Genomic DNA, 15,444 nt, shown 5'->3' with positions numbered 1-15,444 from the left:
AGCATTAAGACTGGAAACAGGGGGAAACAGCTAGCCTTGCTCTGCCCAAAGGTAACAAAATCCACCTACCAGCACCTCTAAAGTTCACTTATTATCACATATGTCTTTTTTGTTTAATCTGTGCAAAAGAGTCTCCACTTGTTTCCTAGCAACTGGTCCCGGACAACAAATAGACTGACATATAAACCCTGTAAAAAGGAAACATAAATAATAATTTTTACACTTTCTTTTTTACACAAATTGAACAAACAAGATATAATGTGTTAGCGAGCTTTAGAGGTGTTGTTAGGTGGATTTTTGTAACTTTGGACAGAGTCCAGCTAGCTGTTTCTCCCTCTTTCCAGTCTTTATGCTGAGCTAAGCTAACTAGCTACTGGTAGTAACGTCATATCTAATGGACAAATATGAGAGTGGTATTGAACTTCTCATCTAACTCTGTGCTGTAAAGGGAATAAGCATATTTCCAAAAATGTTGAATGAATGTTGTTGTCAGAAAATAGAAAAAACAATGCCAGCTACAATTTCTTAAAGCTCAAGGCGACATCTGCAAATGTCTTGTTTTGTAAGATCAATTATCATAAATCAAAAGATATTCAGTTTACTATCATGACACAGAAAAGCTTCAAATTCTCACATTTGAGAAATGGCAACCACTGAATATTTGGTATTTTTGCTTAAAAGGCTGGTTTCCAGTCTTTATGCTAAGCTAAGCTAACCAGCCGCTGTCTCCAGCATCATATTTACAGTATATGATGCAATGGTATCAATAATCTCTTCTGCAAGAATTTCCCAAAAATGTCCAGCCACTGCTCAGTTATTTCTTTCTGCACTGATCATTCTCCATCTGTCTTCAAGATTGTGTGTTGGGAGAGTTGGCATCCCTGTTCCTCATCAGCGGACTCCTGAAAGACATGCTCTCCAGGCCCAATAATCAACCCCAAAATGAGGGGAGATGTTTTTTTTCTCTCCTGTTCAGTGGGAACAGAAAAGCGCAGTGGGGAGGGAAGGAGGGGGGGGGAGTCAGCTGAAGATTGGAATTCTCAAAGACATGCTCGGCCCCCACCTCCACAGGCCTTCCCGGGCCAAGTTAGCCGTTAAATCCCCCTTTCTTCTTACTGATGACCCGTGAGTGATGTGGGGGAGGGGTCACAGGGTCAGCGGAGAGTGTGGGGAGGAAAGGGGTTGCGGAGCGATGTTGATGAAGGTGCTGGCGGTGGTGGTGGGGGTAAAATGAAGACGGGGTGAAGCCAGGCGAGGAGGCGCACTTGTCTTTCCACTCGTGTAATCCCTCCAATTTGGATTATTAAATCTAAATCTGTGTTCCGGATTCATCAGAGCCCACATTGCTCAGAAATTACTCCCAGGTGTGCCGAAGACATTGCGGTGCATGGAGATGAGAACACGACTGAGCAGCATTGCTCTACTTATGGATGCAATCAACACACTGCTGTACAAGCCATCAGGCCAAAAACTCTGAAGTAGTTAGTTATGAATAAGGGGTTACACAATGTTGCTGTTGAGTGAAACTCACGTCACTCCAGTTTGATGATTTTTTTTGGCTCCCCGGAATGAGAAACTTCTGGGTGGGGTTGAGTTTATGAAACCTTTTAGATGAGCTACAAAAACAGTTATAAGAACTCATACATTTGTCATACTGTTGGCAGGCAGCTGAGTCCTTTTGAGTGCCTGTTAGTAGCATCAGAGGGGATACTGATACTGCAGGTTATACTACTGTGTTAGTTCTTACTGGACACAATAAACGTGATGTGGTATTTTTGGTCTAAAGGTCTGAGTGAAACTGAGATATAGAAAAAGGGCAAAGCTAAAGTGAAAACCAAGAGTGGGAGTAGTAGTGGTTTCAGTACCTTCTCTTAATGTTCTGGGACTGAATATCTGATCACTGGCTTTTGATAAAACTGAACTTGAAACTGCTGCTAAACTTAGTCTTTTTTTTTGGCCATTTGTGGTCAGCACAACAAGCTAAACACGACATTGACAAGCTAGACAAATGTACTAGCATGTACATTTAGATGTGAATATATTCAGATGTGGACTTTACTATCAAGGAAGGAAGCCGACTGACTGGCATATAGATTTATTATGATGTTTAGATATGTTTCCCAAAATAACTTACAAAAGCCCCCCAATGCATGTTATATGCAACTGTCTAGTTGTACCACTACATTTACTTGACAGATAAATGTTACTGGTTATGTTGGAGATTCAGATTTTACTCACAAAATATAACAATAAATAAATATATTAAAATGTGATGCATTATTATTGATTAAACTATCCAGCATTATATAAGAATTAAAAGTTCCACCTTGAACACAAGTTAAGTACATTTAAATACATTGTGCTAATAATATCTCTTTCACGCTTCACTTTGAAGTAAATATTTGAATGCAGGACTTTTACTGTGGTATTGATAGTTTCACTTCAGAAAAAAGTTTTGAGTACTTCTTCTATCACTGTCAATACCAATATTCCCAGTAGAGAAAGGATGAAAGTAAAGCAAGACAGAGTTTGCCTGGGGGCCCCCACATTACAAAATCCACCCCCGAATGTATTTGAATATATTACACATCTAGCAGACACAGAACAACATTAGCATTCACTTTAAGTCATGGTTCTCGTCACCTGATGAATGTAAGTTTTCTTTTAGCCTTGTTTTTGGTCTCCAACAGCTCCTGAGAGAAATATCTTTATCTGCTAAATGCCCCTCAATGTTCACCAGCTAGCTAACTGGCTAACTTTGATTATCTGTTGTTTGGTGCTGAGCAGGTAGCATACAGTGGGTTTATCAGAGAGTTTACTGCTGTCTGATGCTGGAAACAACACAAATAACAGCAGTGAGAGTGAACCAAAATGTAAAAAAGAAAGTTGCAGGACATAAAACCAAAACAAAGACTTGAAAGATGCTAAAAGGAGAGGGGGGGCTGCAGTGTAATATAGCCTACTGTAGGTTCATGACTAGCAACCACTTTAACATCATTACTGCAGCTTCATACTTTATTTATCTAATATAGCTCCAAGCAAGTATACATAACAACTTAAAATTTTGGAAGCATGTTTTTTCAGTTCAACAGTTTAATTAGAGCAAGTATAATCTCTGCTGGCCCTCTCTCTACCATAACTAAATTGCTCTTACAACATAACACCCATGGTTACAAGCATTAAAGTAAACACGAAGGATTTTATTACGCTGTTATTAAGTGAGAAAAACAATAAATATGTGGTAAGTGTGGTGCAACGAGGGAGGAGGGATTTAGACGTCAAGAGCAGCCTTATCTTGATCTGAACAATGAATCCACCCACCTTTGACTTCCTGCCCTTGTCTAGACTCGTACGATACAGAGGATCGGCACACCTCAGCCAATAGAATCAACGCCAAGGTGAAGCGTGCCGCGCCCAGAATGCCTCGTAGTATTTATTAAGATGGTTATCTATTCTTAGTAGTAGTTTGTTTAGCACCTGAGGTAACTTCCAGGTATCCGTGTTGTTTAGTCTCCTTTTTTGTCAAAATATCCTCTTTTCCATAGCAGGGTTACATAAGGACAGCTAGAACTGATCCGTCATTAATTTTCATTTTGCTCAGCTTTTTCCTAAATAAAATTCATGTGTCTCTTTTGTCTCTTTGGAAGGGGACAGTTTGTGTTTTGGGCTATAGTTACGAGGAAGTAAACAAAAGCTTTGAGTCTTATGTTACAAAGACTTTTGGTTTTGGCCGAGCGTTAGCAAACCCCATTTTGCTCCGTTGGTAAAATTGCCGCAGCACTTGATCTCTTTTATCATTAACGCTGTGATCAGTGTTGTGGTAAATAAACAAAGACTCAAACTGCTGAATCGCCATACTGATCTTATTGAAGTAAAGAAAAAGACACTAGATTTCTGTGCATGTTTTTACCCTCCTTTATGCCCATTGCTGTGGTGAACTGCTCTGGTGGAAACATACAGAGTAGATATTACTAATTTGTTATTACATACAAGAAAAAACTTTCAGTTGACAACATTTTACTACTAACTTACAACAACTGACTGATATAATCTGCGGCAATTAAAACTGCACCTAGATTCATTTGAATAGAGCGTTCTGCCTGGAGTTCGCCCCAGAGCAAAGTCGAAATGATGCCAACAAACACGTTCCAGTATGTCGTTAGCATGAGTGACGGCTGATCACTGAATACATTGTAAAGACAGAGAGAGAGAGGACAGAAAGGGAACTGAGGGAAAAGAAAGACGAAGGGGACAGAGAGGTCTTTTACACAGTTGGGTGTTTCATATTTTAGGGCCCTGTTGAATCGAGCCCAGTGTCTTGAGTCCTAGCGCTGCACCGCTGGGGTCAACACTTCTCCGCTGTGACCGAGGGAGCGTGAAATCTGGACGAGTGCACCCGTATCTACCAAATCCTGCTATTGTGTAAACAGAGGGAGAGGTGGTTGTCAGGGGGTGTTGTGTTTCTCAGATTTTGAAAGATGGGCACACAGGAGATTTAAGATGATTTAAATGAAGAAATGGAGCTGAAAACAAAATAAAGACACTTCAGCTGGTCAAATTCTCTTTCCATTACTAATGATAATTAGTTAGCTACTTTATTGATGGATAGATAATTGTCTTAGAAGGAGATATGTTTTCATAGCCTGTACATATTCCGCTTTTTTATTTTTATAGATTGTCCACAATGTTTGATATGCTTTAAACTCTGGAAAACAACAACAACAACGCAGTAGCCCATAGCAAAGCCAAAACATTTTTGTTGATGTAATGCATTGGCAACATCGACTAATTAAATACCTGTGTGCTAACATACCATGTAAAATACCCTGTACAGTAGCATTATGCCAATTATAGTAGCTGCATATCTTGCCAGCATCAAGTTGGAGGGCAAATTTATTTCACTATTATTAATATTCCAGTGTACAATCATTGTGCCTCATAGGAGCATAAAAACTTCAACCGCTGTCTGAACAAACATTTAAACTGGACTTGTTGGTTTCTATTTTTCCCTAGCAACATGTCCACATCAACTAAGCCTCCCGTGCTAGTTTGCTGCAGTGTTGTTGTCAGTGTGTGGCCCCTTCCATCTGAGTTATGGCATCATTAATATTTTTATATTAGCAATGACTAAATGTGGGTAATTTGAAAGTCATTTTGGGAGTTTTCTGGCTCACAACTTCGATGTTTTGGTTTCTTCTCACCGCTCTAAAAATACCAAAAATATCAATGAATTAAGATTCACATTGTATTGTAAAATTGTAAGATTTTCACATTTAATAACCTATGCGGCATGTTATAATGTAGCACTTCGTTCTGTTCAGAGTATCTACTGCTGTTCTGATAGGTACATTTTGAAAATGCTGATATTTTTAAGAGATAAAACAGAAAAAGCATTCAGACACTACAACATTTCTCACAGGTGTTGTACTGAAATGCTTTGAGTGCCTCCTGAGTGCAAGATGTAGCTGAAGTCACAAAATTGTATACCGGTTACAACAATTCATTCTTGACATGTCTGATATCAGCAGCAGGAATCCAGTAAGGTATTATTTAGCATGTTGATATGAAACTTACTTTTTGACCTTTTGAAGTTTATCTTAAAGTAAACTGTGATATTGTGGTTCAGACTGAAGTGTCTCCATCTCATCTCTCTCTGCATTTGTCTTGCCCATATCTCACTTTTACCATTCACACTTTCTGTTGTGTCATCTGCCACCTCCTCTCTCTTTTTTCCGACCACATAACACTAGCCGACCACAGTGCGCAGTACCCAGTACATCACGGCCTTCTTTCAGCCTTGCACAGGAAGTTCTTTGAAGGTCCGGCGCTCCGGTCGTGTGTATGGAAATCTACGTTTTAGCCATGACCATCACCCTTTCAGAGATATTCTCCATTTAAGGTTTGACTTTTTCAGATATGCTGACACGTCTTCACCCACAGAGAATGACAGACCAGAGCTTAAAATTGATGATGTGTGGGAGGCCCACTGCACTGGAACATAGATAGACAAAGATAGAAACAGTTTGCTTGTATCACCCACTACATTATGTCTATACAAAGAAACAGTGATTAATGTCTCAAATAGTGAATAATAAAGCTCGTATGTATACATTACAATCTCAAAAAAAATATCCGGGGCTTTAGCCAACAGTTCTGAAAGTTTATAAAATTTAAAAATATATAGAGGGACTCTTTTACTACGTTGTCAGATTCACTTATTGTCCCCTTTGGGCCACCATAGATGTCTGTGTAGGTGAATCTGTGGGTTTCTATAGGTGTGTTTGTGGCAAATGTGTTCTGACACAGAAAAATGGAACAGATCTGAAACCACTGAGCATGCAACTTAACCAGTAGAAAATGTTGGCATTGCACAGCCAGCAGTGGAACAAAATGTCGCCCCCACACCCACATAAACCACTGTATCGAGAAAAACACAACAAACAAAAACCAATACAATCCAGCAGTATTCAAAACAAACAAATGTAGCATATATATATTTGCTAGTAAACAAGCAAACATATAATTTAACAGCCTGATATTATTTCCTTCAAAAACAAACCCCAAAGCATCTTGAAGCTGAAATCTGTCATATTTTTAGACTTTTTAAATAACATGTATATTGTTATTATATTCATCTGTTTTTGTACTGGATACAAACTGCTGCTGCTGCTGCTGAGAAATGACGATCAGGTTTGTCGGGTTGCACCTGTTATGTTTGACATCAAACCACATTACCGCAATATAATCATGATTTACAACCCTAAACAGTCGTTGACTTTTTTACACCATGTAGCACTGTCAACAATATAACTTTATTATCTTTGATCTATTTTCTATTACTTTAATTTAACCTTTATTTAAGTTATGAGTTTCTTTAGATGCATTATCTCTTTTATAGGTGAGATCTGGCCAAAATGGCAGCATACATTCATACATAACACAATACCTGAGAAGCATGAAAGAGAGAGACAGTTTAAAACAGTTACGTTCTCGGTGTAACATGTTTTGAATGTGGTGTTTGAATGCCTGAAGTGAAAGCAGTGTATTCAAATGAGGTTTATATTGTAATTAATCCAAAACCCGCGGCGCATACTACAATAATACAGTGTTGCCAAGTTCAGAACAGACTATTATTATCCATCTAGAATCAGTGGTTTCCAATCTTTCTAGCTCATGGACCCCTAAAATAAAGTAATATCCTTATACTTGTTATCCCTCATGATAAGTGCTGTGATCAGTTCAAGTGAAGAATGATTCCTCCTTCTTAGAGATAGACAGGAAGTTTACCAAGAACTACTTTAAAAATGAAAAGGTAGATATTAGTCTTCCTCTGTGTTTTTAGTAAGGTCTGTAATGAGTTTGTGATCCAATGGGGTCAAATGCATGAAGTGTGTCACCAACTATCTGTAATTTACAGAAAGTTACAGATTAGTCTGAGCTTTTAAAACAGAACAAGAGGACAAAAGTATTTCTCACATTCATACACCAATAAATAGACTCATAGCGCTACAGCATAGTATGACCTGGATACATAATGTCCTCTCCAGCTGCAGGGATGCTGTTCTGTAACTGGAAAAAAAAGACTTTTCCACAGGTATTAATGAACAATTACATCACCGTCATTCCACACATACATTTTATCATGAACTATTGATTCTATAAATTATTTTTTGTTGTTTTGTTTGTTATTGTTTGCATCACAACAACACTGTAACGGCCCTAGTTGTTGGTCAACTGGACGCTCAGACATGTGAAGGGTGTCAGAGGAGGTGAAGATGGGGGGAAAGAGGTGGAGGGCATGCGGTCTGGTAGGGGTTACAGTTAAGGTCTAATGGGAGCAGATGACAATGGTCCTGCTGTGTTAGTGGAGGAGAAAGGTGTGGGTGGGATGGGTGCATGGTTGGTGGTTTGGGAGGATAAGGAAGGAGGGGTGGAAAAGAACGATGTGGTAGTGGTGGTGGTGGTGGTGGGGGGTGGTGGCAGGGTCAGGAGGAGCCTATGGAAATGCAGATTGCCTCTTTGAATTGTTTTGCCAGGCTCAGCTTTGATGTAAAGTGAAAAAAAAAGAGGGATTTCATAGAGACTAACTTTCACCATGCCTCCCCCTCCTTCACCTCCTGCCTCCTCCCGCCTTTAGTCCCCCACTGCTTCTCTCTTCTCTCTCCCTCACTCTGTCTCTCTGTCCCTCTTCAACTGACAAAACAGACCCTCGGGCACACAGAGCTGCCTCCTTCAAACTTGTCCAGCTCTTTTTTTTTTGCTCTTCACTGTTTTTGCACTCCTCCACTCTTTTTTTTTTTCCTCCATCCCCGCTAACCTCAAAGGCGATTCAGATTTTGTTGGAAGGGTGTGAGCTATCCTGTTGGCAACAAAACTAAGACCAAGTCCACATTAATACAAACAAATTAAAAACGCCATTTTGTATGTCTGATGTTATCCAGAGACTGTTCTCAGCATAAAATGGACAGCATCGGTCACTTAAAACAACCCGTGTTTACATCTCATGGCCATGCATAATGAAGTGTTGTTATAACCCTGCAAAATCTCTTAGGAGGGAAGTCGGGGTGGATGGTTGAGTGTACAAAATGACTGACTTTGACAGCTGAGATTGCAGTACACAGTCTATTTCCTGCCAACAGTCAACAATGGCTTCTTTTAACCACAATCTTCCCCTAACCTATTAGTATTTGCTGCCTAAACTTAACCAAACCTTTGAAGAATAGTGTGACATTTCGAGAAATACACTTATGCCCTGTTCACACCTGGCACCAGGCGTGAACTGACGTACTTAACGCTGTCCACTTGTGATCGGATCACCCAAGTCGCATGTTAATAACAAGTGTGAACAGGGCCAATGTGTCCTCAATGCATCTTGGGTGCATTCACACGTACTTAGAGCTGTCTACTTGTGATTATTAGGTTTATTAGCCTTCTTGCAGAGAGATGGATGAGAAAATTGATAACACTGTGATGTTTGTGTGTCAAGTATGGAGCGGGAGCCAGGATGCAATTAGCTTAGCTTAGCATAAAGACTTGAAACAGGGGGAAACTATAGCCCTAGCCTCTGTCCAAGGTTCACAAATGCGATTTCCAACACCTCTAAAGCTCATTAACACATTGAATCTAATGTGCTTAGTCTGTACTCTTACAGATGAATGCTTTTACATGGAGTTATATGCTGTAACTATTTCTTGGAAAACAAGACATCACTCGAAGTCTTGTAATAACTAGCTTAGACTGTGACTCCCTTTAAAACGAACTACCTGTTTCTCCTGGTTCTGGTCTGCATGCTAAGCTGACTGCGTCCTGGCTTTGACTCTATACTCTATAGTGACCTCCTCATCTAACTCTTGGTAAGAAAGGGAATAAGAGCACTTCCCAAAATGTCGAACGATACCCTTAAAACTCAATTGGATGTGTACATTCACTACTTGATCAAGAAGCTTTACAGCCGATCACCAGCAATCATACTTCAGCGTTTCTTGGAAGCTTGACACCATAATGTAAGATTATTGTATCCACTTTGAACAGCGTTTCCTACAGAAAATATCTGCTCTCACTGGCCAAATATGGTAGTTTAATGTGGACAATATGTCAAAAATGGAGAGAATCAGATTCATTTTAAACATCTTCTTGTCCTTGTAAAGACAGTTGAAGTACACAAGCTGTACATTCGCATCCACAAACACACATAAATTGACTTAGTCGCACCACTACACACACATAAGCTCCTCATGTGGTTCCTCATGGACTCAAGACTTGTTATTTGGGCGTTTAATCCAGGCTGAATATAAAACCTAGCATTGTTTTTGATGGACAATATACTGTAACACCCCTCAGCCTCCTTGATTCAAAATGCTTTCCCTCCTCGCTCATCTCACCATTTAGCCCTTCCTTTCACCACAGACCTGCATTTCTGATTAGGGAAAAGAAAAGAACACACACACACACACAAAAAACCCTGATGGAGTTAAGGTTTTGAGGTGGTCTGGAAAATGCAGAGTGGGCATATTGAAATACAGATAAAAGAAAAAGGAGTGAATAGTGGGCCATGCAGAAACGGTTGGCTAATTAAATCTTTATACCGTCTTTCTGAGGAGAAGCTAATCTGGTGGGTGGGAGCTGGCCTGTCCTGCTTTTAAAAGAGTTTTCAAAAAACTTTTCTTTTCTCATTTCATGCATTCTATTTCTCAGCCCACCCTTGGTTTTCTTTACCCGTAGTGAATTATTATTTTTTTTTTCACTGCGTTTGATAGAAGATTGAGAGCGAGGTGGACAATGCCAAGCCTCATTACTGGAACGAAGTCTGAGCAGAGATGTCGAGAGAGAAAAGGGGAAGAGAAAAGTAAATCACACAGCGAGAAGGAGGATTTAGAGCTGAGAGAAATGCGAGGAGTTTTATCTTACATTTGAATGTATGAAAACAGTGGGTGGTGGGTGGAGGGGGTGAGGGTGAGGAGTGGAATAACAAAAAAAAAAAAAAAAAAAGAAGAGGAAGTGTGTTGTAAAAGAAGCAGTTAGTGGCCAATCTCATGTAAGAAGGACGCACTGAGACTGCACTTTTGTCTTCATCCCGAGGAGACGGAGAAGGAGAGAAAGAAGAGGAGGAGGAGGAGGAGAAGGGAAGCTGATGATCTGAGATCAGATGTTTCCTCCTGATAACAAGCAGCTGTGACGATCACTTCCAGACACAGACCAGGCTGTTTCAGCAGCGAGGCCAGAGGTTGACGTCCACATGCCCTGACCCCTGCCTCCTTCCCTCTCTCCTTCCCTGCTTCCCCCCCCCCCTCCTCTTTCGCTCCACCTTTCCAGCAAGCCTTTCTGACTTGGCAAGCCAAGTCAGGAGACTGTGAGGCCCAAATGCTATTTGCTAAATTAGATAATCGAGGCTGTCCTCAATATGTAATGGCACTCTGGCTGGTAAACAATGCTGTGGTGTATCTGGGGCAGGAGCAGAAGTTGTTGTTTTTCAGGCGATTTGACAATGATGACAGTTTCTTTCTATCAGCTGTAGCTTCAGTTTAATTTCTTTACTTTGTCCCTCAAAGTTGAAAATGAAATGGGAATAGTAGTTGCTTGTAGAGACCCACAAATAAGTATCATCCAACTCTGCAGTTCCTCTCAGCTTTATGGAACGTTATGGCTCTTTGTTTTGGTTTTACATATTTAAAAAAATCACTGTAAGCTACCTGCACAGCACCAAACAGTAGACAGACAAAGTTCGTGACTATCTGGTGAACATAGCGGAGCATTGAGCAGCTTAAAATTCAGATATTTCCCCCCAAGAGTTGGTGAAGACCAAAACAGAGCTAAAAGGAATGTGAAAATTTGACTTACATTTGTCAGGTGGCCAGAAACACAACTCCAAATGGATGTTTATGTTGCATGTCTTTAAGCTGTGTAAATCTGTTTGCTAGAACAATAGCATGTTAACGTTGTGTTTACAGCTGGTTCTGTTGTCCCCAAATGGCCAAAAAAAACTGAATGAATGATGGTTTAACATAAAGTTTTCCCTCTTTTTCTGCTTATGAAGTTTTATGGTTGTTAAAATCATCTTATAAATATAAGATCATATCTTATAAATATCTTAAATATACTGTATCGGCTTGTTTACACAGTGTGAAATATCCAATGCCAAGACTTGAAGTGTTTATGGCTGCAGCTCTGATATTTAGAAATCTTTGGAAACTTTGGAATCTCCACTTGAATTTGACATACAGTTATGTGAGTTTCAACTATGTTTGGCTGCGGTGAATGAGTTTGTAATGAGGGGAGCTTTCTAACAAAATGAACAACACACGCAAAATGAACTGTGCAAACTCTGGAAAACAAATACAAAGCATGCATACTGTACAACTCATCAAAACACTAAAAGCAGCACAACAAGAAGGAAAACAGAGACAGGTAGAGAGTGAGGGAATGCAAGGAGAGGTAAGAGTTAAGTCCATTTCCTGAGTATAAATTAAAAGCGTCTTGTAATCACATTGCAGGAATGCAGTCGGTGTACACTGTTAAACACTCCCTAAGCCCTGGCTCCACTTCACTCTCTCAGCACTGCACACAAAGGAGCCTTTGTTCTCGCTGCTCTTGAAAAGCAATGCTCAGTCACTCCCTCCTCCTCCTCTCCCTCCCTCTCTGCTCTCTCACTCTCGTGCTGTTTCTGTCATTCTTTTTTTTTTTTTTCTTCTCTCCTCTCACTCCTCTCCTCTTGCTATCTGTTTCTTTCATTCACAGCCTCGTTCTTGGCCTTCTATTCCTCCTCCCACTCTTTCTGTTCCTCTCTCTCTCTCTCTCTCTCTCTCTCTCTCTCTCTCTATCCCCTCTCTTTATGCTTTCTTCAGTCTGAAACACACAGAGAGGTTGACTTTTGGCTGGGATATCTGAGCTTGTGCGTAGCCAGAGGTAACACAGAGGCAACATGTGTGCATTACCCGGCACAAATGAACAAACTCAATCATAATAATCATCAAGTCCGCGGGGAGTCATGAGCTCGGTCTAAACAAATCCACAATGCCCTCAACTTTACCAAAAACGGGATTTGTCAAAGTGTACTTCCCTCAAGATTTGCTCTGCCCCCACCAACAGCTTTTTCTGGTTAACCACACATTTACGGTAAGAAACTGGAATGGAGGGCTGTGGAGGGGGGGTCCTGCTCTCTTTCTGTGCTCAGAACCCCTTTATGTTATTCAGACATCAGACAGATACACAACACACACTACCTACCAGATATAGCACACTCACACCTGGTACAATGGGAGCCCTTGGGCGTGGAAACTGTTATTTTGTTTAGCAATCAGGTCATATGTGACAAGCCTATAAAATCTCCTAGTTGAAACACGTTCCCTGGGAGAAACCCTCGCAGGCTCCTCCTCCCTCTAAAAACCTGCTGGCCTTCACCTGTTGATTGATATTTCTATTATGTCAAAGTAAAGGAAGCGTACACAGGCATGTTTCTGCCCCGAACCAACTTTATAAGGAATTGAGTTATCTTTGCTTTGAAAAGTGCAACGCCCTCTCAAGAATAAACATGAAATATGGAAGATGACTTACTACCTTGGCACGATACTGTAACATAGCAGACTGAATCATTTATCTGTTCATTTCACTATCACCCCTTTTTTTTTTTGCTGTGACACTTTGTTATGCTATTATTCCATGGTTTTTGCCTCATAGTGATACTTTAAGGTTAACATACTACATGTATTTTCACAAGAAGTAAGCATCAAGTTCATCAATGAAAATCTCTCCTTGGCAATATTGACTGTTTGCATCAAGTTAAGGTTGAATTGCAATGCTATGTAAGGGTAACCGGGGGCAACTGTAACAGCTTTTGGTTATTATGTCATTAATCAAAAACCTCTTGAACTATTTGGATACAATTTTTATGTACTGTAGGTAACTTGTGTCTGTGTTCTACTTGTTAACAGTCATCAAATGTTTTTACAAGCAATGTTAGTGTCAAAACATTGACTGAAATACTAGATGTCAAATGTTACATCTGGCTCCGCATGCAGAGACAATTGTAACAACACATGTAAAACCTCCATATAAATACCAAGGACCACAATAAACCCCCATGAATATAGATATAAAGATATAGTTAAAACAATTTAAACATGTCCAATGAATAAGCAACAGAAACAGCATCACACAAAAAAGTTTCCCCCTCATCAACATTAAAAAGTCAGCATAACTGACAACAAAATGAAGTGAGTCACAAACCATTTTACCAAAAACATCTCAACTTGATCATTTATAGAAGTGCCAAATGCTCCCAACCTGCTAAATTTTTCTCAAGAAAAGAGAACAGAAAAAACTGTAACCAACAGTTATAAAAAGAAAAAAAAAAAAAAAAAACCCCGACAACTGGAAAACTGACAACTGACAAAATGGGAACACAATTACATGGGAGTTAAAACAAATGCTTATTCTCATCATTTTCTGAAGTGAAGCACGTCACAGTTGCTTCCACAGTTATGGCACAAACAGTATTTGCTTCCATCTGTGCATTCTTCATAGGCCCAAGAGTGGCATGATACACAGGAAATCCAAACCTCACTTGATCTGGAGCTGCTCTCCAGGCAGACAATGCAGAATACCTCCTTTTCACTTTCCTCATCATCTTCTCTTCTGTTACTTACATTCTTCTTCTTTGGTTTGGGTTTGGATTTAGTGAAATTCTTCTTCCTCTTGCACTTTGATCCAACGGCTCTGTCCCTCTCCAGCTGCAGAGTTTTGGACAAGTGTATCAGTTAGGCCACTAAGTATATTGATAACACAGTAGGCCTATACATAGTATAGTAGGCTATAGTTAATTTGTATAAGTATTTAAATTGAACACAAAACACTTTTCTGACGTTTTTAGAGAAAAACAATCAAGCCAGAAACCATTTGATGTTGTCAACTAACCGTACCACCCATGACACAAGCTAATCTGCTAGCTACAAAACAACGAAGCTAGCTAAAGATATCAAATGTTAGTCAGCAGGAATGGTCATCAAAACTAGACAGATTTAAATTCATAGACATTAAAGGTTTAGACAGTATGAGGAAAATACTGTGGTTGAAAAGAATTACTTTCATACCTCAAAAAAAAAGTCTTGGCAGTAAAACTTTGACAAGACATCAGTTTGTCCGTTGGCAGGCAGAGAGGCATCACCACAGAGCACGTGAAGAGTTTCATGGTTCTGTCTCATTTCTGATTGGTGCAATTTGAAATGTTACAAATGCCCCTTGCTTAAAATGTGTCAAAATTAAATGGCTCCAACCAGGTTTTGAATCTGAGTTTAAATACTACTGAGTTTCAACACTAGGATACTATCAAATTACTAAGAACTACTAAATAATAGTTGAAAAATATGTTGATTTTCAGCCAGTATGGCAGTTTTAAAAGTTAAGATAACTTCTGATTCATAGATATTGGAGATTTTGAAAGCATGAGAAACTGGCTTTTGGCAGATTTTTGAACCCTAGTCCCCAGATTGAGAGGCACAGTAGATAAAATCTGCTAGCAACAGTTATTACTTCAAATAACTCGTGAAGCTAATGTTAATTATCTTCAATCAACCAGTCAAACTTTATTTATATAGCACAAGTCATACATCAAATGCAACTTTCAAGTGCTGAACATAAAAAGAGGAAGTAAGAGTAGCCTAAGTTCAAAAGAACATGAGTTTAAATAAGAAAAACATGAAAATGAATAAATAAAATATAGTATGACAAAACTAATAATAAAAGCGCAAGTCGAAATAAACACACACTAGATAAAATCCAGGCTAAATAAGTGTGTTGTAAGTTTTCTTTTAAAGATATCCACACTCTTTGCCACCCTCAGTTCCTGCCATTCAACATGCTGGGGCCATAGTGGCTGCTGTGGACCCTAGGAACAACCAAGAGGCGATCACCAGAGGTACATAACTTAAAACCATGTTAGACAAGTAGTCT

At 39.6% G+C, this 15,444-nt stretch overlaps 2 long non-coding RNA genes across 4 annotated transcripts in view; one reads left to right on the top strand and one right to left on the bottom strand.

Moving 5' to 3' along the window:
• Positions 1 to 15,444, top strand: part of LOC121914050 — a 58,721-nt gene that overhangs the window by 21,810 nt on the left and 21,467 nt on the right. For all 3 annotated transcript variants that reach the window (XR_006100449.1, XR_006100448.1, XR_006100447.1), the window contains exon 2: positions 15,335 to 15,409. This is a non-coding gene — a long non-coding RNA (uncharacterized LOC121914050). The remainder of the gene's footprint in view (positions 1 to 15,334; positions 15,410 to 15,444) is intronic.
• On the bottom strand, positions 13,364 to 15,136 carry LOC121914052. The gene is made up of 2 exons (XR_006100451.1): positions 14,586 to 15,136; positions 13,364 to 14,225 (listed from the first exon to the last, which is right to left on the bottom strand). It is a non-coding gene; the product is annotated as an uncharacterized LOC121914052 (long non-coding RNA).

Source organism: Thunnus maccoyii, chromosome 16 (assembly GCF_910596095.1).
Source record: "Thunnus maccoyii chromosome 16, fThuMac1.1, whole genome shotgun sequence".
NCBI lineage: Eukaryota > Metazoa > Chordata > Actinopteri > Scombriformes > Scombridae > Thunnus > Thunnus maccoyii.
This window is presented reverse-complemented; position numbering and strand designations above follow the sequence as displayed.